The sequence below is a fragment of the Buteo buteo genome, chromosome 2 (genome assembly GCF_964188355.1).
Source record: "Buteo buteo chromosome 2, bButBut1.hap1.1, whole genome shotgun sequence".
Lineage (NCBI taxonomy): Eukaryota > Metazoa > Chordata > Aves > Accipitriformes > Accipitridae > Buteo > Buteo buteo.
The window spans coordinates 71,175,399-71,191,244 of NC_134172.1; the positions used below are offsets into that span (position 1 = coordinate 71,175,399).

At 40.2% G+C, this 15,846-nt stretch overlaps 1 protein-coding gene across 7 annotated transcripts in view; it reads right to left on the reverse strand.

Moving 5' to 3' along the window:
- Positions 1-15,003, reverse strand: part of RIPOR3 (RIPOR family member 3) — a 54,105-nt gene extending 39,102 nt beyond the window's left edge. For 3 of the 7 annotated variants that reach the window (XR_012648794.1, XM_075019243.1, XM_075019226.1), the window contains exon 1: positions 14,466-14,654. The gene's annotated coding sequence lies outside the window, so the exon portion shown is untranslated. Of the gene's footprint in view, positions 1-14,465; positions 14,655-14,985 lie in introns of those variants that run through there. The other 4 variants (XM_075019217.1, XM_075019198.1, XM_075019207.1 and 1 more) reach the window with 3 other exon arrangements.
- Between the last annotated feature and the right edge of the window lie 843 nt (positions 15,004-15,846).

Sequence of the window (15,846 nt, forward strand, 5' to 3'; positions counted from 1 at the left end):
TGATCCAAGTTATTGCTTTAGTCATTAGGCCCTTCTATAACTTTATGCCAGCTTCTGGAAATGAAGTTCTGGAGCCCAGGTTTCCTATGCAGCAATAAATTTAAATATCATAAGCAATCCCCTCAGATAGCTTCTCCTGTGCTGGAGGTAGTGTCTCTGATGTAACCATTTCTAGTGTAGTTCTTTGAACACAGGACTCAACTTTCAAGTCCAAGATGACCTGTTTTTCAAGCCTGCGATTCAAAATGTTACTGTATTTCCAATTAGTTTTCATCTAAGCATACAGATCCAAGTTCTATTCTCAGTGACACTGGTGGACATCCAGAGGAAATTAATCAGTCATTTATTCCAGATTTCCAGTAGAATCTCGGCAGCAAATGTTGGCCTGCACTTAGTTAATGACCTGGAAACTATTTTTCAAGACATAATTTTGTGGTCAATTTTGTACCTCCCTCTAGTGGCAGCAGATATCACACAAATGAAGCACAAAGGAGACCTTGTCACGGGTCACACACTGATGAATTGTGCCTATTTCTTTCATGAAAATTTGTTACTTGGAATCAAGGTTGGCCGTAAATCCCACTGTAACTTTTTGGTAATGTTGTAATAAGAAAAGAATCAGTGATTGCATATAACCAAAATCCTTGTTTACTTCCTTTACCAGTATGTGGCATATTCATATATAGCCACATGTAGTTTCTCCATGCTTGCCTACATCATAGTCTTTTGGTTGCTGTGAGTACTTTTGCATTGAGTTTTGCTTTCCTCCTCAGGGGAAGGCACAGAACAATTCACCCATTATCAGCTGATTTATGAGCACAGGGCTTGCTGCTAGCTCCTCTGGTTTCAATTTCAAACTTGATGACAAACTTGCAAGCCTGAATCAGAGATTCAGGAATGTGGCAGGCTCCACACGCTAGCCTGACTTGCAGCTTTTTCAGCTTTGGCAGAATTTGAGTCTGCAGTTAGCTACATTATAATGAATACTTAAAAACAAATTCCTAACAAGAGAAGAAGCAGATGGCGCTGAGGGAGAGCAATTTACAAGTGATGAACAGGCTCTTCCATTTCTGACAAAGGAAAATTTGCCTAGCAGCAAGGCACTGAATGGTACCAGTTCTGTCCCTGAGAGGTTCCTCCTTTTTAATTAGGAACCCCAAGGAACATTCTTCTCTAATACACATCTCATTCTCCTTGTTTTCCCCAATCTGTGCCTGAATGTATTTTACGGATAGACTTATCAGGTGTGATACTGTCTCCATCCATCAGCTAATGCGGGAGCCTCCTAAAAGCCCATTTCCAGGTCAATTATGTAATAAGGACGGTCCTTTATCTCAGCCTTAGTGTTGTGGAAAGTCCCAGCCTAAGCTTCAATAGAAACCACCATGATGGATAGATATATGTTTTGATTATTACACTGAGAAGAACATATTAACCAAAACAGATGACAAACTTCCAGTACTAGTGAAATTTGATATTCAACAGTATGTGGGTATTTGATATCTTCAAAAACTGAAGTCTGTGAATCACAATATGCCGATATATGTCCAGGGGCATGCTTCTGAAGCGGGAGAAACTACCTGTCATTTAGCTGTCTGATCAAGAAAATTGTCCCCTTTATTAAGAATTAAACAATTAAGTCAACTTCCTATGGCAACCACGTTTTATTCCCATAAACATTACCAAGACAATCTTGTGCCACAGAAATAACGAAGCTGCTGAATTAGGATCCGTATCCCAAAGAACACTGGAAAAAGAGAAGCATACAAAATGTCATATAAGAGGGAAATAGGACAGGGAAATAGGACAGAGAAAAGGTTTATGTTTTAAAGCAAAATATTTTCTTTAATGCTGAGTAGACACAGACTTAGTTTTTTCAAAGTCAGTGTTTCCACTACTGATTAGTGAATCTCAGTACCTATCTCAAGATAATGAAAAAGGGTGTATTTTTCAGAAAGAGACATCAAAATCAAGACAATCTAGAATGTCTCTCATTGGCCAGCTAACAGCCAAAGCCTCAAAAAGATTATTTGGTGTATTTGAACATGTTATCTAGGCTGAATTTACTCAGTTTCTTCTAACACAGGCTTGAACTCATTATATTTTCTAACAAATTAGGGTAGCTGTCATAGCAAACCTAACACTGTGTTTGGTACTAATGTTCCCTTTCTGTAGACACTCCACAAGCATGTAAACTTTACTTGTGGAAAAAGCCAAGAACCTTTGAATATATGTGGATATATCTGTACTTTCCCCTTCATTTCTTACCAATTCCTAATACATATGCTCTGACATTCATGGCCCACATTTTTTTTATGCTGTTATTCTCTGCTTTTATTTGGTTTGGGTTTGTTTTTAATGAGGTGAACTTTGCACAGCCCAACTCTAGCTCCTATAAAATCTGTGTCTTAAATGGCCAGATTTAGTGATTTTTGTATGGAAGAAAAAAAAAAGGCCTACATACTAACCACACAGCTGTACTTGGAAACAGATGTTTCACCCCCTTTAAACTTAACTAATGAGGACAGGAACATGGAACAGATAGGTCAGGAAAACTTCTGTCTAGATTTTGAATTTGGAATTATGGAAAAAGTACAAAAAAGACTGGTGCTTCCACACAAGGGGAGGGGAGAAGGTTGGTAATTCCACTGATGGTGAAAATTTGCACTACTAGGCTAGCTTCAAGGCACTTGCACTTCGCAGCCCTATTCATCCCAATGTCAGTTCTATCCACTTAACTCACACAAATATCCCGTAAGAAGCAGGCCAGATCCTCAGTTTATACAAACTGCATGAACTCTATTCAAATAAATCTATTTACAGAAGTCCAGGATTTGGCTCTGTGTCTCCTTTGCATTTAGCAGGTGTGAAAAGACTCTAAATCACTTCTTTCAAGACTTCTGTAAAACATAAAGTAGACCAATTATTTAGGATCAGATGCTGTGAAAACCATAACTTTTGATAGAAATCTGACTAAACATGGAAATTTTTTAAACTAACTTTGCCCATCAGTGTGTTCTTAAAATATAAAGTGTCTTCTGCTGCTAGTTCGGAAATAGATAAGTTTTTTAGGACCATCGTTCCTCTGCCCAATCTTGTTCCCATCAAAGTCACTGGGAGCATTGCTGTAACTTCAGAGAGAGGATGAACACCTTTGTAGTCACGATTTGGCACTCACACTGGAAAAATGCATTAGTGATAGCTTTCTATAGAAAAGACACATCAGGTTTTCCCTCTGGTTCCTAGCATAAACTTCTTTTAAAAATTATTCTTGATTTGTCTTTATATGCTCTTCATCAGTACACTCCCTTGCAGTATAGAGCGGGTCCCTTGCACTAAGCCACAGCAGCAAAAAAGAAGCTTCTGCTGTATAAGGCTTTGTGAGACACAGTCATTACATGCAGAGGAAACTGGGTTTAGTGGGGCCCTAGTCCCCCTAGGGACTATGATAATATAAATTATTAATAATAAAAATAAACATTGGCTAGCTTGAACTTCTCTTCATTCCCTTAGAGCTTATTTTTGTGACGGAATTAGCTAAATAAAGCCCACTTGAAAGAATGCTTAATTGCAAACTATCCAAACAAAACAAAATGGAACTAATTGGTTCTTAAATATTAAACATTCAAAAGGAGATGGCTTTGGAAACAGCTGAAAGACTTATGTATATTAGGATACATATGGTGAAGCGAGCAGTTAAGCAAAATGCAGTCTAAACTGGACTACATTTACTTTTAAACCAGATTTTCAAGTTTTGTCAGTGTGCTTCTACCTAGAAGACAGCTTTGGATTATTTCAAGCCTAAACAGAATTACAGCAATACCCTTTTGAAAATTATAAAATCAGAAAAGTCAAACTTGTGTACTGACTTCTGGACATAGTTTGCCCAGGAAAGACTACAAAATCTACAATGATCACTACTCCATGGAGTGCCCCTTGAACCTATTTCAGCCTAAAAAAGACAGCTTAGCAAAGACTACTGTTTCAAGCGTTTTTTCTGTAGCAGGTATTTTCCTGGAAGTTGGGTAGGGAGAGTTCACATAAACAGTTCTGACAACACAACTCTAAAGGAGAGTAGTAATGCCTTCCATGAGAATAACTGATTGCAGATCTACCTTGACCTTTATAAACTTCCTTTCTTCAGCCCTGTGTTTTTGTTACTCCTACTTAATTCAAATATTTCACAGTCAGCAAATAGAAAGAATCTGTTTGGGCATGTGAAAACTCCCTTTTCATATTCATTAAAGGTTAATACAGTTGCCACACTTATTTCTTAAATCAGAAGTATTTCTAGCAAGACTAGATAATATGTCTAATGTGACTGAAATCTGTAAACAAGAAAAAAAATTTCTACATTAGAAAGGAGCAAGAAGTAGATAAGTTATAACCAAAATCATACAGTAAAAATAATTTAAAAAATTAATTAGTGGTAGAAGAATTATTCTTTGGAGGACCACTGTGTGCTGTGACATGAAATCAGACTAGTGGTAAGCCATTGAAAGTGCACTGTCTAATCAGCCACATGTTTACTTTCCCACTTATCAATAACTGACATTAACAAGACTTCTGCCAGAGATAATAAATTCCTGGAAATGTCAGGCTCTTCTACATCACCCAGCCCAAGCACAAGAGAGCTACTCACTGCTAAAAAAAAAAAGGCAGACATAAGTGGAAGTGCTAAGCAGAAGTTGCTCAGCCGGATCAGTGGAGATCAAACCACTTCAGCATTTAGGCCAAAAGCTAATGTAATTTTAAGGTCCCTTGAAATGTTATGAATATCATCAACAAACACGGCAAGAGTCACTCATGAATATGCACTTCAGTTTTGTGCACAAAAAAATCAATTAGCTTTCTGCCTCAAACTTCTTCAAAGACTGTGAACCCAATTGTTTGTTCCCTGAGGACTCAAAGCTTTTACTGTAACTAGCAGCCACATCTGCTTAGTGTTTCATATTTTTCAGCATCACAAGGAGTTTTTCTTAGACCTTGGACTGGTTTACTCAGCATCTATGTGTACGTACAACAACAAAACTCCAACATAAAAGATAACTGAGGTCTTCTGCCAGTTTGTTTCCACCTTTCTCCCCAAAAGACACAGGCAATCCTGGCAAAAGGAGTATTCTTATATGAGTATTTTGCCAGCAGAGCTAACTCTTTAAGGGTTTCATTTTTTAAGGCCCCTTTTAGCGCTCCTAGCTATGCCAGAAACTTTGTAACATGGATCTATACTGCTATACAAGAAAGCTTTGTTGTTTTAATATGTCTAGTATAGTTTTCAAAGGTACTAGTAGTCTGCAGATATTCAGTTCAATGTGAACACCGTCTGTGTATCTATACTACCAGCACTTCGCTTCCATCAGATTATTGGTATTATTTACTACAAAAGTTCTCCTAGAATGAATGGAGCAACTTGGCAAACTTGTGCTTTCTATTAGCATAGTTAAAACTATCCCTCAGACCTAAACCAATTAGTACTAACACATGCACAAGTTTAGTGTGCACTGTAACTGCTTCTATACTTGCATCTTTTGCTAATTCAGCCATGTTGGTAAAAGAATCAATTTTTCACAGTCCTTACCCAATTTAGCTAAGGGCAAGAATCTGTAATATGGACAGGGACTTAACAGCTGTAGAGAGGGGCTTATTACTTGTGTCTCTTTAGATACTAAAAGGACTTTGCTAGTACAGATATACTGCTATAGAGCATTAGGGAAAAGAATAAATTGTATTAGCATACAACACTGCCATATCAATATAGCTGCAGAAGCTTTTAATGTGATATGCCTACATCATTTAAAAAAAAACCTCAACTGAGACAAAATTATAGCAGTACTACATTTAAGCGCACAACAAATGTTAGTATGGCTACATGGCAACTGTAGAACAACCACGATTCTCAGTTTATAAAAAAATCTGTGGATAAGTCCTTCATGCCTCATAGAACAAGACTTATTTTGGTGATGCAAATTGACTTAGTCTACGTTACCCAGATTCTATTACTTACCTATAAGCCAATTATAATTGAGACCACTCCCACAGAATAGGATTGTGCCACTTGACAAAACTGAGCCCCTTGTAAGAAAATTCTCTTAGTTCCCTTTCAACATGGAAGGAGTCAATTGTAATGCTAACACGCACACTGGCTCAAGAGTGTGAAGAGCTCTTACCCAAGAGCAATGAGCAAAAGACTCAAGGTATCAATCAGTTCACTGTACATACTGATCCTGAGTTCATCAGCTGCTATTGTCCTAACAGAATGAGGACAAAATGTCACCTTCAGAATGTGGTAGAGCTGCAGAGAGATCCAACACAAAAATGGGTGGCCAAATGCATAGTCCATATTCACATAGCCGTTGCTTGATCAATAATTTAAGGAGTCCTGGTAACGGATGAGATCACCAGCAAAGAGCTTTAAATTTCAGGACAACACATAGGCAAAACAGTTAAATATCACAGTATTGTGACGACTCCAGTGATATCAAGGGTACTATGTGTGTACTGATCTGCTTTTTTGGCATCAGACAGGCACGATTTGTGAAAGACATAATCATCAGGTATCTTGCCAGATGAGCCTGAGATGATGGTAGCAGTGTCCAGAATGCTGAAAGGTGCTATAAGCAGAACAGTGATATGCCTTCCCATTAATGAGGAACCATGCCTGGCTGGAGAGGCAGTAGATAGAACAGTATGTCCCTGTGATGTTCTATGTCCCCTGGCAGTTCTCCCAAACTTGCAACATGACCCTCCACCCACCAGTGCATGGATCATTGATCTTATGAACTCACAATTGTGTTCCTGTACAGAACTGTCGTTGAGAATGCCTAGCCCAGAGAACTTACTGGCAGAAAATCACTCATGGGTGATCTTCAAAATTCAGAAATGGCCATTCAGGTACAAGATATACATGTTGACAAGTGATTCCAACAATATAGTAATTCAGATCCAGAATTAAATCCAGATCCTGACATAGTTACAGCAGCAATGGCAGACAATGTATTCAATGTTACAACAGAAAAATGGTGGTTTGCTCCATATGACTTGGCTCACTCAAGAGAGATATTTTACAATAAGCTACACTTTTACTGTATAGTAAAAATAATCTGACAATTATGGGTCAAAGCAAATACTTGCTTATTGCTTTAAATGAAACTAAAAACAGTCAAATTCATACACATGGGGGGAAATATTCATCATGTATTACTACAGCTGTGGAGAAAACAAGCTAGGCTGGGCAGATGCAGAAATTGTGTCTGGACTGGAGATCTTACCAGAAGATGCAGTACATATTCCCATCCAAAGCCTTCTCCTGCAGAGCACATACTCCTTAGACTTGTGGTTTTGTTCTTGAAGAACCCAAGCTCAAGCAATTTTGAGATACTTTGCACTGCTACTTACTTGTTTTGCACTTCTGATGTTTGTTTGCATGCAGCTGGGATGCCTGCGCTGATTTTCTAAGGTTATTTAAATTCTTCTTTATTTGTTAACAAATTATGTTGGTTGCACAACACATTGGCATGTGAACACTTCAGAAAAAGGGAGGGGCACAACTCAGCTCAGCCTCAGTGGAATTAGGAACAAGATCCAATGACTTCAGCAGAGTTACACAAAGGATAGTTCTATTGTTTCAGTGGGAGTTGTGGTTAATTAAAGTAGTGTTTCCCGTCAGCTTTCTACATGCAGGACTCTCTTCAAAGGTGGCATTACCTTCAAGATCACTGTGTGGGCTTCCATTTCAGACAATGAATAACAAAAGCCTAGTGGCAGATTTTCATAAAGTCTGGGCATATACTGTTGTACTAAAAGCATGAAAAAAGGCACACAGTACTGTGCAGTTATATATAGCTATACAACAAACATATAGTGATGCTGAAGCTGTGATGTTACTGCTTGACTTAAACCAATGCATTTTTAGACATGATCCATCCATTTTAACTGCTCTTTCGTTTTGTCTTCCGTTGTAAAAAACAGGTAACTAACTTGCTACAAGTCAGTTATCTTCAAAACTTTAGAAAAGTCTGTGAACTTTCTCTCTAGATCAAGTATTAGCCACATTTTCACACAGTTACCCAATATGTACACTCTATTGTAATAACTGCTCAAACAGCTGCATATGCATTTGGAATATCTGTGTCAAATCTTTTTGAAAACCCTGGCCTACTGTTTTAACTTTAGAGATCTCATCAAACAAAATCCTTCCTTATAATCTGGAGAAACCTTCTAAACCCTTTTTGTAAAATTTCAATTACATAATGTAAAAATGGCAGAAATTCAGTGCATAGGTAAACTGAAGGTTATTTACATTGTTATTTTGTCTGTACTAGTAGAACTACAAACCTATTCACGCTAACACTAAAGCAGTAAACATTAAGATTTTAAAGCACACTGAGGTCTTTGAATTGCCGCCCTCTTTATCTGTTGAGTCCTAGTACTGGAGAATGACAATTTAAATAATAAAACAGAGGTTATGTAAGTGCAGAGAATTATGGAAAAAATGTAAGTGGAAAGTACATATTTTTAAAATGCACTTGAATAACTCAAATGCAGCTGAACTGTCATTATACAGACTTTCCAGTCTTATTCAATACTGGATAGAAACCAAGCACAAGAAATTTCAGGGCCAAAGGACGTTTTTAAGAAAATTGTAAGTACCTATATTTCTAGTTTACAATGTCTGTCTGGGAAAGCTCTACTGCCTAAAGAAAGACTAACCTATCTTCTCATGGGATCAAACAAAAGGGATGTGAACTAATTAAGGGGATGTTTGGATCGGCTTGCAAATGTAAGGACTGATTCAGTCCCAAAGAGCACCCAAACCAGAAAGCTGGATTCAAATACCTGTGGTCTCCTAGCGAAATATGGATGCAGATTCAGATCCAAATTTTACACTGAAAGTTCATTTCTAACCTGTGCATACAAAAGCTCTAGGCCCAGCTCTGCATTCCTTCCACACCCAGAATTGGAGTTTTGCCTGAAAAAGGTATACAAGAGAGAAATGAATTTCTTATCTTTATGGCAGATCTTGTTTGGTGATGTACCTGCCTGTGAACCTGCCAAAACTCAAATGTGTGACATTGTATGCAATCTAATGCCAAAACTGATAGATTTCAAAAGATTACTCTTGTAGGACACTCAAAATAAGGTCAAACTATTTTAATAAGCATAAGTAACTGTTCCTATATCTTATATACCTGGTTAAATTCTGATACTTCTGTTATAAATAATTTTTATCAATGGAAAAGTGAAGATCCCAGATTTGAATAAAAAATGAGTAACAAAGGGAATAAATTATATATTTCCAAACTGAGGGGCATTTAAAAGTATGACTATATGAAAAAAGATTTTAAAAAAATAAATTTCACAGAGGGAAAATACTAAACAAACAAAAAATAAAAGAAGGCTTCTTGGCATAACATTTTATGTCCATTATCCTCCAAAATCACAGGGTAGTGTTATGCATACAGATGCATATGCTAAAATTTTTCCATCACTCCAAAGAGACACGAACTTCACCCTGGCTTTTGATAAGATAAATGCAATTCTGTTTCCTTCAGCTACCCACCCAGCAGTATTTCAAAATTTGCAGTGAGAAAGACCTTCCAAAGGCATGAATGACAAAGAACTGTGGAAACAAGTCTCTTTATGCGTGGATCTTGGCATTTTTAAAATTTTCGCAGATTCTTCAGTCAAGTTTATACAAGAAAGGTCTACCAGTATTAGTTACAGATGCTGTATTTTATGATATGTCTATGATAAAATTGAAATCCTAGTGCAGACACAATTCCATGAGCATTTTTGTTAGTTTAAATTAATTTGGTCAAAAATCAGTATAAATTGTAGAAGAAAAATCTCTTTTTTGCAAATACTAGATGTATCCACACCTGGAGTATCTGACACAATTATTACATGCTCCAACCTGTTCTGCTGTAGCTGTGGCCTTCCTGAAAGTGGTTTTTTTTTTGTTATTCTGTCCCAAACAGTATGCAAAAGTGTAGAATAAAGATGCCTTTCTGTGGTCAAAAAAGTGAAAAGGGGATATTAAGGTAATTTGTGTTGCATTTTGTTCAGACAAAAAAATTTTCTAATAGTTGAGAAAAGTACATGTTGAATAGAGTATCCTGTGGCAACTATTCTGAGAAAAAGAAAAGCTAGCTAAGCTAGCTAAAATCAAGGGCTTTGGCTGCTTTAAGGCTTCCTAGGCAAGATTAAATCAAAATATTTCCTATATACATTCCCTCTTTTCATCAGCATGTCAACTGTAGTAAGTAAGAATGTGCTACTAATTCTCAGCGTCAAAATCTGGGATAATTTTATATAGTGAAATGTTTCCCTACTTTCACAGAAACAACTGTTACTGGAAATATTTTCCAAAGCAAGTTGCAAGTGGAGCTAAGTAAATCAGCTAGCACACTGCACACTTTTCAAGGAAAAAGTTTCTAAAAATGAGTCAGGATTTAATAAAAAATGTCTCTGAGGTACGTAACTCATGCCCATAATAGATATTTTTCAATTTTCAACCCTATATAGAGAATTTTAAAATGCTAACAGATGTATGAAACAAAAAAGCAAAATTCTCCCTTATTCTCTGCTGTGCACACATGTAACACACATAGAAACCAATGAGAGGCTCTAAAACATTTTCCACTAGAAAGACAATTTGCTCGCAATTCCTTCTCCCTTTAAATTGTTTCTGTGGCAACACATCTGGTGCTATAATTCTGGGCCAGAACATTAACTATCCTGAAAGAAGAAAGTTATGTTGTTGTTCTGGTCTGCAAGAATGTGAAGCAGAGAGAGATCTGCAAATACATGTAATCAGGTAAGCTTTTTCACCTTCATAGGTGCACAGAATATTAGCTACTTATATTTATGCATTGCTTAAAATTACAAGTTTAAAAATGTTTCTACAATGGTTACAGAAAACTCTTGTGGTGAGCGCACATTCTGTAAGCCAGCTTTTTTAAACAAAATGACGAGTGCTTTGTTATTGCTCTTCCTACCATATGAAATAAGTGAGAAAAGTATTCAGCTAAGAGGAACAAGGTTCATTCCCTAATCATAAATATAACTCTTCCTACGTAACGGAGAAAGATTGATATTGATTTCTTATCATCTCCCCAGTACTACGTAAACATTACTGTATTACCACCATTTTGCAGATGAGATATGTCAGGAGGACATGAGGCCAAAATGTCTGAAGTGTCTGTTAAATTCAGATGCCCCTATTATTAGTTACCCATACTGAAACATGCAGCCCTTGGCTCTCTGAGCTCTTGAGGACCAACAGATTTTACTGGCCTTACTTGAAATTATAGGAACCTATTGATGCTTAACACAAGTCTTGGACATCCCAGCTTGAGCATGCCAGCATTCTCAGAATTTGTAGTCGGAACAATTTGGTTAGAGAGAAAGGAAAGAAAAACAAGAATAAAAGCTTACAGCCCCAATTCAGTTTGCTAAGTCAACAAGTGAATGTTTTTTTTAATCACTAATAATCCTGACAAGTCAGTCTTAAAGAAATCTTAAAGTCATACTATATGACTATAATCCAGTGAAAGTTATTATGGATATTTTACTGCGCAGCTGAGATTGACACCTCAAGATACAAACTCTGCTGTGGATCTTAATTCATCACATAAGGGCCAGACCAATTTGCAAGGGCTACTGCATTCACTTAACTCAGCCTGGAGTAGCAAGAGTTAAAAAAATAATGAAAGTGGGTTTTTGCTACTCCATCAAGCAGATCAGGAATGAACTCATGGAAAGAACATATCTTATGAATAACAAAATATCACCGACACAGTTCCTTTTCCAATAATAATTGCATTTTAAGTTCCTCATGAAACAAATTTTATTATTTCATTTGAAACAGCTAAATTCAAATCTAGATCAGTTACACATAAATCAGTTTGCTAACTATACTTACAGTATTTTCTGTATTAGTGACAAAGAAGACAAGATCGTCTTGGTGTTCTGGTCCTCTAAATTGCTAATGATTAAATGCATTGATTGGCTGAAAACCAAGTTTTTTTCCCTAAAAAGTTGAATTGAATAAAAATTATGGTTTTCAGGCATTCTGTCTCTGAAGACATACTGGTTTAAAGCAATCTGTGCTCAGGGAGAATAAACTGGCAACAAAAATGGAAAAGTTGAAAAAAGTGGATAAAAACTGGTATTTCATAAATATGTATGTCCCTTTTGTACTTTGGAGGCGCCATCTTATGATCAGAATTAAACCCAGGACCGTGAGCACCTGCAGTCATCAAAGGCCAGCTGATGTCCTTTGCAAGACTTGCTGTCTGTATAATTTTGGATTGTCACCAGCCAATCACCTTCCAAAATCCAGTTCTGGCCAATAACAATCTGGATAATTCAACTCTCTCTGTTGCTTTTTTCTCAGCCTTTTGGCTAAGATTGAGTATGTATATTTAACTAATATTAAACCTACTATTTTACATAAAATACCTCCTTCAATTCCAATCTAACCTTTCTATTTATTTCAGCCAAATGGCGTAATTAACAAAACTTCTGAGACAGTTCTCACTCCTTTGCTTTATCTTGTATAACTTTCTATGCACAGAACCTCCGTTTTGTCCTGGTGCACTACAGATCCACATCATCACTCCTCATACCCCTGAGAAAAAGACACATTAAAGTCGTAACTCTTCCCTCCCCATTGACTGAGTCTGGTTTCCCTTTCTGGCCATAACAGCTCTATTCCACTTCTCAGGTTCTTTAGGAGGATATTGCAAAGGAATATTTGTGAAGGAACTAGCTGTGGAAGGGAATAAAGTGGTATCAGTGGATCTGATATTACAGGGTCCCAGCTCCCTGCCTGGATTGCTCCTAAGGAACTCGGGGCTAGAGTGAACATAGTAGAGCAACTGTATGGCTGCTCTTTGTCTTGACAGAAGGAAATCATCTCATCTTTATACTACCCCTTAGGGAATACCATTACATAACTCACTGTTTGGCCTATATTTTTTCTCCATTCCTGGCTCTATGCTGTTAACAGAAACACCACTGCTTCACTGCAGTTACTGACTGTCTTGAGAATTGAGCAGTAGGTAGGGACGCAGGACCTGTCATCTCAGGGAAGCCCTTTAATCCCTCTAAACAGTATCCAGACTCTAATTGGAGGAAAATTTTACTGAGGTAGTTGTTCACTACCATATCACACGTGTTGTATCTCATACAAGTTTCTCTCTAGACCTGGGGCATAAAGTAGGCTTGGCCTGCCATTCAGTAACAGCACCATCCCATTTTGGCAAGTTTTGTCCAGCTTTTCCTGCACTGCTACATGTGGTGCTTATGTCATCCACTCTGCAGAATTCAGAGCAGCAGCGTGTAAGCGATCAGCTGCACAAGAAATTAATACAACAGAGAAGAAGTTTCTAATACGCATGCTCCTTTAGACACCCTATCTTTCTCAGAGGTGTCTCTCCGTTCAACATTGAATGTTCCCTCAGGTACATTTTGCATTGTTTACCACCCTTACAAACGATCTTCCTCTGCTTTTTTTTTTTAATTAAGGTCTTCCCAAAAGGAATATGTAATGCCCCTCATTAATAGGTGTAGCTCCCATTTTACAGCTGTGAAAACACAGGTAGAGACGGATTAAGCCTTGATCCCAACAAAGGAAATGACTGAATCAGGAGTTTTGAGTACTGGTGCTGTACTCTGACTCTAGTTCAATACTCAAGAAATGGCTCAAGGAATACGTAACCTTATTTTTCAAATTCCTTCAAGTTTCTTTGGTTGATGAACAACTCAATTTCCATATGGCCCAACTTATTTAAACACTTTTTAAAGGGGGAAATTAAACTCTGTCTGAAGCAAAACGCAACTGGGCTGTGACCCAAAACCTCAATTCGCATTCATGAGCAAATAAAAGGTAATCTCTGCACAGACAAAAAGAGTTAACCAAAATACAACCAGCCCATACAGTGACACCTCCAAAACGCAAACCCTACAGGATGGCGTACGCGTTGTCCTGCCCCTCTTACTTTTCCACCTGCTCCCTCCAGCCCTTCACCTCCCGGGGGGGTTCCCTGGCTGTTCCCTGACCTGAATGTGTTCACCCCCGGATAAAAACCTACCGCACCTCCGCTGCGGCCCCTGCCGCAACACCAGCATCCTTCGAGGTTCCGTACAGATGCCCTCAGCCTCCCAAGGAGCCCACCCCCCTAGAAGTGACATGCCCCCTCCCCGCTGCCCCGCAGCTCTCACCCACCGATGCGGTGCCGGTGCCGGTGCCTCCCCGCGCGTCTCGGACCCCCGTCTCCCCGCCGCCCGCCCGTTCCCGACGCACCCCTGCCCCGGACCTCCCGCCACCGGGAGCAGCGGCCGCCTCTCCCCGCCCGGAACCGGAGCCGGAGCGGGCACCCCGCGCTGCTCCCCCCGTCTCCCGGCCCGGTTGTCGCCGTCGGGACCGTCTCGGCGCTCCTCCGCGGCCAGGTGTTTCCTACCTGCCCTCTGGTCGGCGGGGCGCGGCGAGCGGCTCCGCACCGCTCCCGTAGGCGGCTGTCGGCGTGGCGGAGAGGCAGGCCCCGCCGGGAGGGCCCCGATAGCCGGCCGCTTATCGCCGCTGCCCGTCACCCAGCCGGGCGCCGTTTCCAGGAAGCCGCCGCTCCGCAAGCGCTTGTTTGCCGCTGGATGCCGATCGCCCCGTCCCGCTCGCTGCCTCCCTCCCTCCCTCTTTCCCTCCCTCCTTCCCTCCCTCCGACCCCCCTCATCCTGGCAGGGGGGCTGGGAAAGTGCAGCGCGGCTCCAGCACATGCCGAGCCTGCGGTCACGGCCCGGACCCTCTGCTATTAATCAGGGAGCATCCCAAGCGCCCCCTTGCTCACTCCAGCTGTTCTACTCCAGGCCTCGGCGCGCCGCAGGGCAATGACAAACCGGCTACAGACGCGGGGACACCCGCCCCTGCCCCCCCGGTTATTCCTCCCTTCCCCTCTCCCGTCCCGTGTCCCCCCCCCCGGCTCTTACCCCTCCACTTCTCGGGCATTTTCTCCCGTGCCCAGATTCCCTCCTTTCCCATCTGCCCCATCCATTGCTCACTCCTCCTCCTCCTCCTCTGCCCCACGCTGCCTCTTCGCTATCTCTTCTAAGTCTCCCTCCTCTTACCACCCTCAGCCTTTCCCTAATCATCACCTTTCTTTCTCTTACTGCCTCCTCCCTCCTTCCACCCTACCCTCCCATAGGTCTTCTATTATCTAAGACGTGGGATTTGCTGTGCCCTTGATCCTTCGTTAACCAAAGCCCCCTCCAATTCCCTTCTGTGGCACCCACTACTGACCTTGGTGCTTCCTCAGGCAGGTACTGTTCCTGGAGAATGAGCTCCCTTCTGCTAGCTTTCTAAGCACCTTCCAGATAGCCCTGGCAAAAAATGATGTGAAATTGTGATGTAGAAAGCAGGCTGAAATCCTCCCGGGTTCCTTGCCTCACCACAGGAACCCACACAATCACACCTCTTTTCTTTTGAACAATGCCTTGCCAGGCCTTTTGTAAACACCAGCACACAAACGTGTTCCTGCCTTGGGCAAAGCACCTCGGTTTACTGTATGTCTCATTCCTCTTCCATTTTCCCCTATGTTTTTTAGCAGCATTTCCCCATAAGTTTAGCACGCTGATTGACTGACAGCACGGGAAGCTAGACACTCCCCGCGAGGAAAATGAAATGACTGTACAGAATTTGGACATGCTCTTACGGTAACTTTATTACTAATAGTGTTTGCTCCCCTTTTGACCGTATTCAGCAACATCTAGGACACATACCAGACTCTTCCATCCTGTTTCAGGAAGTTAAAACACAAACTAAAGTTCTCAAAGCACCAGACGACCAGAGAT